Source organism: Lates calcarifer, linkage group LG10, assembly GCF_001640805.2.
Source record: "Lates calcarifer isolate ASB-BC8 linkage group LG10, TLL_Latcal_v3, whole genome shotgun sequence".
Lineage (NCBI taxonomy): Eukaryota > Metazoa > Chordata > Actinopteri > Centropomidae > Lates > Lates calcarifer.
Genome location: NC_066842.1, coordinates 9839339 through 9847418, shown reverse-complemented (window position 1 = coordinate 9847418; position 8080 = coordinate 9839339).

The window sequence follows — 8080 nt, the reverse complement described above, 5'->3', positions numbered from 1 at the left end:
TGGCCAGGAGGAAAAAAAAAAGATAACGTGTGCCAATTCACATCTTGCCATTGCTGTGGTCTTTGCCCTGCAAAGAATGTTGGAACCCTCCCATTTCTACTTGCTCCCAGCAACAATTGCCGTCTTTTCCACAGTTGTGCAAGAGTTTAACTGGAGTGCTCTGATCGCATGAGAATGTGAAAACTCAAGAGAAGCCTGCCGTCACCCACTAAAGCCTCCAGCTCTAGTCGAGGAACTGGAGATCATCAATAAGACTGCAATGGAAGGGTAGAAGAAGACCTGCCTCTGTGCAGGCTTGTACATGTCAGATGAAATACTTATCATACGACAACCATTTCCTCTTTTACGCCCTTTCAATGGTGATAATCATAACAACAATAAACTTAGCTGACATAGAACTCATAGAACAATATTACAAAGTTTTGCAGTGCTCCTATGAAAAAACTGAAACAAACAATGTGTTCCTTCCAATTTCTGTGGCTTGTCTGTAGTTCTCAACCCTAAGATCAATGAAGACGTAAGTCACTAATACATCCTTTTATAACATATATCAGGCTTTAGCTACAGAGACCATTCAAATTCATGGGATTTGTTGACAGTAAGAAAAATACAGCACCAGATAGTTTTATTCTTTAGCAGACAGAGTTTGATGCACACAGGACTGATAACATCATGAACCCAAATGACAAAGCGAAGCACTAGGTGAAGAGACATTCACCCTACCTCTGCACTCTCCATCTGTCTAAAACGCGGGTAGAGGAGATAAATAAACACTTGCAGGGAGGAAGAAGAGGAGTCCACTGTGCCCTGAACAGCACTCATTAAACCTAATGGGTCACGCTGCTCCAGCCAGGCTCCACTGACACCCTTAATAGAAGCCTGCATGGTTAAGGGACCATGAAGACCATTAGGGCACTTCAAAGTTCACCCTACTACATTAGGGCCCTGCTGATATGGCAAAGAGGGGACAGATCCAATTCCTCATTCACTACTTTATTTTTCCATCAGTTGGCCTGTCAATCAGCTTGCTCCATAAACAAGTGGATGCATGAGCTGCTCATTAAGGGCCATCGTTAGCAAGGCCAAGGCTGTAAATCAGTGCTTATATCTGCTTTCAGCAAAAAAAATTCTTATAGGTCATATTTCAGAGCTGACACTTGGGCTTACACTGTTAAATGATCCCATTGGTTTGAAAATAAAATTGCTGCTTGTACTGTAAATCAAATTTCTCTGCTCACCTATGGACCAATGAATTGACTCAGGAAAATGCCAACGCAGTCTCCTAACACACTCAGACATGTAAATTCACACAGGCCATGTTTGCTACTATGAAACCAAAGTCTACCTCATTCAAATAACTTCAAGTGACATCTTGTTGTAAATCACAAGAGCCAGCAGAAGCTTGATATATTGATGCTGTCCTAAGGGACATAAAAGACTGAGCAGTCTCCTGCTGTGGCCATAAGTCAGCACTACAGCTCCTCAGCACAGCTTTGTGGAGAGGAGCAGGCGGCTGAAGAGGAAGCAACACAACATACATCACTTTGTCCAGTAAAATGTTCCTCATTACAAGCCTAGAGTGCCAGTAAACAGCTCACATTTAGCTAAGCTTTTGACACACATAAGAAACCAATCCTAAACAGCACAAATAAACCACTGATCTTAAAGTAGTGACATCTGTTCTTAGTAAGATGTGCCAACAAAGTAAAGAAGGAAAACGGAAAAAGCATGAGCAAGAGACAAGATGGTGCTGTCAAGGATAAAAACATTATTGAAGTAATACTTGCTGGGACGCTGTATGCACATTTTAGGACAAAAATAAACTAAATCCAAAATGTGTATTTGTATGTCACCACATCTGTGCTTTATATGATCTGACAGGTCATTGTGTCTGTAATAGGAAGTAAGTGTAGTAGGAGGCCTTGACTTGAAGATATGAGTGGAGGTTTACTGTAAGAGAAACATGGAAACCTCACTTCCATAAGTGCCTTCTAATGCAGTCTCTGGTGCTGGTTTAGACTTTCCTATCAACTTATCTACAACTCAGCTCTATCAATGAGTGAATCACTTGAATCTCTTTTGGTGCTGCTGCTATCGAGGACATCTGCAGTACTGTAAATCGGCAAATAAACTGGTCATGTTTGATCAAAATGTATGTGTGTGTTCATTCTTGTTAGATGGCTGACTTGCAAGAACGAATCAGTGTGAGACATTTATTTAAGTTTGAGTAAGTGGTCCTGTCCTACTTCACTCAATATTAAAGTTGCTCTATGGACCTACTGTTTAAAATAGCGGTTTCAAAACCCCCAGGCTGCAGACCAGTGCTAGACCTCAGGAACACACTCCACCAGACCACAAGGAAACAATATGATCTGGCAAATAATAAAATAACAATTAAATCATTTTATGAGCTATCATAGCATATTGCATTGAACTTGGCACACTGTTTCTGCTGTATTTCTACATATTACTCATCATTTTTGCACATTGGGATGTCACTGTTTACCTTTGACCTTTTGGATATAAAATATAATCATTTCATAATTTTTAACTGATGACATCTGTGTGAAATTTTTGTCAAATTTAGCATATGAATTCTTAAGTTATGGCCAAAAACATGAGGTCACAGCGACCTTTTGACCTTCGATTACTAAACTTTAGTGAGCTCATTCTTGAGTCCAAGTGAGCACCAAAGTGCCAAATTTGACTAAATTTCCTCAAGGTGTTGCTGAAATATCATATTCATGAGAATGGGATAGACTGAAGGACAACCTGAAAACACAATTCCTCTGGCAATGGCTGTTGTTGGTACAGAAGCATAAAAAGTTAAGTTGTCATTAAAAAAACTGGCTGTGGTGCAAAAAAGATAAGCAACCCTTGGTTTATAATACAACTAAAAAGCACTGTTGCAAGCAACAGGTATTGTGCAAGGCTAGCAATCAAAACTTACACTAACCCCCATGTGAGTCTATCAGAGTGAACATCTTCCCATGCCTGAGAAGGTATCAGCTTGCTTTGTTAATCTGTGGTCAATCTACAGTCTCTCCTCCATTTTCCCATCAGCTGACAGTGGCGACCAAACAGCTGATGGCCTGCCAGCTGCCTGACAGGCATCTCTGTGGTCTGTTACCATGGAAACAGCCTCACAGCTCACATCATTCACTGACTCCCACTAATAAAACTTCAGTTTATTAGAGTGGAAATGTCTAGTGTGGCTTTTTGACATGCTAACATAAACAGAGAGGGAAAGGATTTAAAGTGGTACTGACACACGAGAGTGAGTTTGGGCAAGCGAAAAGAGGTGAGTGGCGTACATGTAAACCACTGTGTTCGTGGGTTAAATCAGCACTCGTGCATTGTTGCAGAACAGCAGCATTGTTAAAGTAACAGGCAAATATAAAAGTGCATATTTTCAGAAGCATTACATACAACACTAGATTGGTTATGTTTATAAAATCAGCTTTCTGTTTTTCTTTTTTGTATTTACTAGATGCATATGGTAGAACCTACCATCATTAGGCAGAACATAAATAATATGACTGATAAAACATGCTTCAACTGTCAGCTGGCATGCTGTAGCAATGAAAAGACTCACCCTATTGATGCTTCTAGTTTTTACCTCGCCCATGTGCAGCCTTTTAAAATTTAAGAGTCAACTTACTGAAACCAGCAGCCTATCTGCTGATTCCCTCCCAACACCCTGCAAGTTTGTTATCAGTCCGTGTTTCTAACCCCTTCAACCTCTTAGCTCAAGAGCAGAGTTTTGTCTCTACTCTCACCAATATGCTTCCAATTATGAATCTTGTGAATATGGGGGCGGTGAAGCATCCTTCTGATTTATTGTGCACTCAAGTCCAGCCTTGTTCTGTGCATTTGCACACGAAGGCCTCCTGCTGCAGAGCTCAAAGGTCAGACATACACAACAGTTGACCTCTCACGGACTCATGTGCACCACATCACCATGGACCTGATTGACAGGCAGAGATGACAGCTTGACAGCGAAGGCCACAGGGTGAGAAAATCTGGTGTGCAACGAGGAACTAAGCACTGCATTAGTCTCCAGCTGTGAGGAAATATTGCAACACAGAAACACAGGGCAAACAGAGAAAGAAACAAAGAGATAACTAATGAAGAAAAATGAAGTGGCCTCATACAGTCACTATCATTTGGCTGATGGCATTAACATTATTTTAATCCTTTGTAACCAAAGAGCACTTTGTGGTCTTGTCACATGGAATAGCTCAGGCCATCTATTTGTAGTCAGCTAAATCGAAGTCCTGCGGACTGAAAACACATGCTCCACAAGTGAGTCACAGAGCACAAGAGATCTCTAAAGACAGTGGTGATGCTCAGCCTGAGAAACGACCTATCCCTACAGACTAATTTCCTGGCCTTTCCAGCTCACTTCCTGTTTCACACTGGGTCATGGGCACCACACTGCGTCACAGAGGCTGTCTGGTCGAGTCCAAGGCCACTGGTTCTGAGGAACTTGGTAGCTCGGTAGGACAATTCAGTTGTTCTTTACCACAGCAACAAGGCCTGGCTGTTGCAGTGGGCTGCAGCCTAATTTGGCTCACTGCATGTCTTGTGTATCAAACTGTGTTGCTGAGTGTATTTTCAAGATTCTCACATTTTCACAATGGGTTTTGCGGTCTCATTGCAGCAGATGTGAATCGTCTGCCCCTGGTATGGTTTCTGTTGAATGGTCCTCTGGGGCTTCTCCAGGCTCTTTAAATTTCCCACCGGACCTAACACCTTTCACACTGGATAAACACAACACAAAAGGAGAAACGTAGGTTTTATGTTAGAGGGTGGGTTATTACATGCAGGAAAAAGGGACTCTCTAATTCCCCTGGGCAGCTAAGCACTCATAAATCATCAAGCAATGAAAGTTTCCTCTCCAAACAGGGGGCTAAAACAAACTGAACACGGAGCCCCTCAGCCCCACCTCTCCCCCATCGTTCACTCTCTTCTCCCCTTTTCCTGGGAGGAATTTTTATGAGGAAAGAAGAGATGTTGCGGTGCAAGACTACACTGGAGCAATGAGGTAAATACTACAACATCAATCCTTTGCACTGACCCCAGACTACAAAAAAATCAAACATTATTTTAAGGGCTTTTACACAAGTTCCACCAACAGCAGTAGGAAGACTACAAATCCTCCCACTGTAACTGGTAACATATTGAGAACAAAGGACTGTTCTTGAATGTATGTTGCTCTGTGTTTGTTCTTCCGTTAAGATTTGTTACTATAGAGAGGATCCAAAAGCTTTTTCAAGTAATTCTCTGGTGGCCACAATTAAGATGGAAAATGCTGACATAATCAGAGATGCTCTGAAAGGAGTTTTACCACAAACTGTCAATTCATATCACAAACTCTAAGCAGAGTAAATCCTTTATTTTTGGCCCTCTTCAGTAAAACGAAAGTGGTCTTTAAAGCATATGATATAACAAACAGGAAAAAAATCCTAACAGAATGTCAACACACAATATTTGTGTCAGGTTGATTTTTGCCAGATTTTGAAACTCAGCTGCTTTCAGTTTGATTTTGTGGATCCAAATTTGATTCAAGCTTCATCATCCCAGAGGCAGAAGCAATGGCAGCAGTATTACAAAATAGCTGTTGCAGTATATTGACTGCTGTGATGCCACTGGCAGGGTTGCTCTTCAAGCCTGTGTTAATACCCCATGTACTGTATGTGATGTGACACAAGCATGCTGGAGGGAGCAAACCACCAGGATCAGGAGCCGCTCATGCTGGCCACCAGTAACACTTAGCAGCTGTTAAATACTCACTGAGATCCTAACCTGAACCAATGTAGACACTTCAAATGGGAGGGTGGGGGTGGGGTGCGTGGTGGGGCAGTGACATGCTGACTGCTACTGGTGCTTACTTTCTGATCAGCAGGTCAAACACAAAATGTGCCTAAAATACCAAAGACACACTGTTTTAATTTGAGGGTCTGGCCTTATAGTCATGTCAAATTTGCTTCAGTCAACACTTTGAGTTTGTAGGATAAAAATTTCAGCCCTCTCGAGAGTCGTTGCGTTGGAGCTTATGTTTACAGAGTCAATGAAAGGGCACCATGTAACATATGTATACAGACAGTGTTATGTTATATTAGCATGGCAAGCAGCTACAATAATGTCTCATTTTTTAAATCAATGAAAGAGCAAATGTAGTTCATTTCTAAATGCTGTAAAACACATGACCTACATTTAAAATGATGATGAATAAATACTGGTTGAAATCCTCATGTTTATGTCACAAACAGTCTCTAATACAAAGGTCCCCCCTTGTTAATGCTTAGAAGAAAACACACTTTACATTTACAAGCAGTAAATGGAGAAGTAGGAATGCTACTGCCCTCATGTGGTGAATTAAATAACTGCTGGCCGTGGCTGGTGAATACGTTCTAAGAAGTTAGACTGTCAAGGTTTTTTTTAAAACCTCTTTAATCCTATAATTGATGCAGTTTTTTTTAGGACAAACTAATAAGTAAGATACAGAGAGAAGGCATGGATAAAAGTTATTGTCAGCTTCTGAGTAGGTAAAAAGAATATGTAGCTTTGTGAGACGCTGTACTTGGAATTAGTATATTTATGATTCAGCGTGGTTTCGACTCACTTAATACCACTGGTTACTGTTCTGTGAGTATTCCTGATTGCCTGCAGCATATATGGCACACGAAACAGAGCTGCACATTTCTCTTTTTATTTGAGGTGACTGTAATGAGCTCCAGTATATGGTAATGAGGCAGGGAAACTAAAAAAAAGGTCAGCTGGCTGTTCTTGGTTCACCTTGAGCTTAACAAGAATTCATACATTTCCAAAGTCTAAACATGTTCCTAATAAGCCTGTTAGGAAAAATGTAATCATATGTTCTGTTGTGTAGATTATTTCAGTGACTTCATCCTCACTATGTTACTTCAGTGTCCAAAATTAAAAAAATTATAACTATTTTTAAAAAGCCCCATATAAATACACTCCCTGAGAAATAAAATCTAATGAACGTTAGTACTGAGGAGTCTAGTTTGAAAGTACAGCTATTATTGTTACTTAAGCAAAGGAGGATAAATTACAGCAAATATATTCTGAGTTTATGAACTTAATCAACTAAGTACTTTAAAGTACCCAGTGCTTTAAATAATGAATAATAATGAAAAGTACCTTTAGAGATGCACTGGGTCATTCTGTAGACTATTTTTAGAGTTTATACAGTAATTTTCATAGGCCTTCAGAATAAATCATTCTGCTCTAATATGCAAATAAAAAGCTTTATCTGGGTTTGTATGTAGCAAGATGAGGTGATGCCCTTTTCTTGAACCAAATAACACACCTGGATGACATCCATCCTATACACTAAACTGATGTTAGTTTTGCTGTCCGACTGGTCTAATGTGAGTTACACAGTTTCACAAAAATAAAGATTTTATTTTTATTTAATTTCAAGCCTAAAATGTTAGCCACTTAAGTCCCAAGCAGTTAAGCTATCTCAGAAATAATGGCTGGTTCCACTGTAACAATCAAATCACCTGCTGCCAAACACATATAAACACAGCTCAACATGTGGTTTGCCAACAATGTTGTGGAGAAGAGAAAGAGTTATTACAGACATACCTAACCTTTGAATTTCTTTCCTGCCATTTCTTCACTCATCAGCAGTGCTGAGCAGAGTGAAGCTGTGGCTCACCCTGCTGTGATTTTTGTTTGAAATGGGTCCCAATTTAGGCAGAGTGCAGAACAAATGAGCCAAAAACTACAGCGCTTTGTGCAACTGTTGAACTTAAGATGTCTATCTGAAGATTTGACTATTTGTTAGATCCAAGCCAGACTCAATGTGTGCCTCTGAGAAACCAGCCCCAGAAAGAGCTGAAAAAAAATTAAAGATGGAAAGAACACCTACAGAGAGATGAGTGGAAACAAGCGCTAACAGAAGACTGTGAGGGAGGTGTGGAGAAAGATGGCAAAATATCTCTGCCTGTAAGCAGCCAGGGCAAATGATGGAGGGCAACCAGGAAAGAGTGAATGAATAACACCTGTTTTGCTTGACTGGGCAACCTTATTCCAGATATCCAGA